Consider the following 1942-nt stretch of genomic DNA (forward strand, 5'->3'; position numbering starts at 1 on the left):
GTGAAATAAGCCCATTGGCTTTGGAGACTGCAGGCCTGTCCAGCCTCTGACTCTCTGGTGAGTCAGTGCAACGATTCCAACAGTGACACAAAATTAGCACGGTTGACTCCATCTGGCATCTAGTCTCAGGTTGGCTGCCCTCCCTCATTCCTGGACATAGGCCAGGCTAACCATGGGAGGAATGTAGTTTATGGTTTAACTTTGAAGAAACAATGATAATAGTTCCTCGATAAAACGAATACCCTTATTTTGCCCAGGGATTGCCTTTGTAAAACTGGTGAAAAACCATGAGAGTAAGATTATAGGAGGGAACTGAATTCTGCTAAAGTGCAGGCACAGTTTCCACAGTCTTTTACTGCTCAAATGTCATTTGATCAGAGTGTACAAAATTTGTAAGTAATTGTTCCAATAGATAACATCACTATTGTAGAACCTGAGGTTGGTCTTTTGAGATGTTTCTTATTCTTTGCATTCTGGCAACCTGCTGACCTCATCCATACCCATGACTAATGGCTCAGTCAGTCACGTGGTCCCCACCTAGAGGCGGATTCAAGCACAAAGGGATCATTTCCCTCCGCCCGCATGATTCCATCATCAAACAATCAGCAGTACCCATTTTTTAGTCCTGTGTCCCTGAAACTATCCTTGAAAATCTCTAACCCGTGATCCACTAGGGAGGCTGATTTAAGTAATAATAAACCTCTGTCCTCCTGTTTGGCAGACTTGGACTCGTTAAAATCTTTCTTTACTGCAAATCACCATCGGGATAAATTGTGGTTTTTTTTTTGTGTGTGCAGGAGGCCAGAAGAACTTGTTTGGGAATTATAAGAGTGGATGGAGGAGCTGCCTATCCCTGTCCCACGGTCTTGTCCACAGACCAGCCTCACAAAGGGAAAGATCCCTGGATGGGGATACAGTGGAAGATCATTCTCTTAGTGACCTGGGGACATTGGCTCGAGATGAAGCTTTTCAGGAGTGGCAACTCCAGTTGATTTCTGTGCCTTTCCTATTTCCTGGGAGGTGGGCCAGGTCACAGTGTTAGCAGGAAGGGAACAGAACAGTCAGCCTAGTTAGAGGGAGTGTCTGGAGAAGGCCTAGGGATGGAGGAAGAAGCTGTGCAGGACAGGGCTTGCCAGGTAGAATGAAGTGGGAGGAAGATGAGGGACACAGAGAAGCAGAGAGAGGCAGAGACAGCATGAAAGTGAACAGTGGGGCATACAGTGACTTCAGTGACCCCAGGGACCAGGTGCTCCCGTTTCCACAGTCCAGGACCAGGGAGCCCGGAAAACCCTCTAGTGGCCAAAGAGCTTCAGAGTAACACATGAAGTGGGATGGCTTTGGGGGCAAGAGGAAGTGGGGGGATGAAACGTGGGTGTCAGCCTCTGAAGGACAAGGGACAGGTGTGGCAAGAGTCTCCTAGGATTCTGCATCCAAGATCCAGTCTCTAAAGAGGTTATGGATCATTCATTCCTTCATTCAATTCCTTCATTTGTTATGTGAGAGCACCTGAGGGTGTGTCTCTCACTGGGCCTGTGCTGGTGCGGGGTGTGAGTGGGGAATGAAAACAAGGTCCTCTCCTTTATCCTGTCATGCCAGTGACATGGACACTTTGGGAAACATAGGATTTCAGGTTCAGTGATAGTTGTTAAGATCTGAGGGGGACGCCTGGACATTTTTTGTACTGACTCTGATGGTTGAGGCTGGTGATTTAGTTCTGGAGTGCAGACTAATCAGCTGACCGTTTGCTCTCACTCCTCTGAGGTTTGGATGCCTAAGAAGAGAGGATTTGAGCCAATAAATTACTACAGGGTCATTGGAACCCAATAAGCCCTCACTTCTGGTGGAGGAGAGGATGGGCCTGTGGCTGCAGACAGACCTCATGTGACCCTGATCTGCCTTTTGTGTTTGTGTGACTCTGGTTCAGTGACTGTGCCTTCCTGTG

This window comes from Mandrillus leucophaeus, unplaced genomic scaffold, assembly GCF_000951045.1.
Source record: "Mandrillus leucophaeus isolate KB7577 unplaced genomic scaffold, Mleu.le_1.0 Scaffold1412, whole genome shotgun sequence".
Classification (NCBI taxonomy): domain Eukaryota; kingdom Metazoa; phylum Chordata; class Mammalia; order Primates; family Cercopithecidae; genus Mandrillus; species Mandrillus leucophaeus.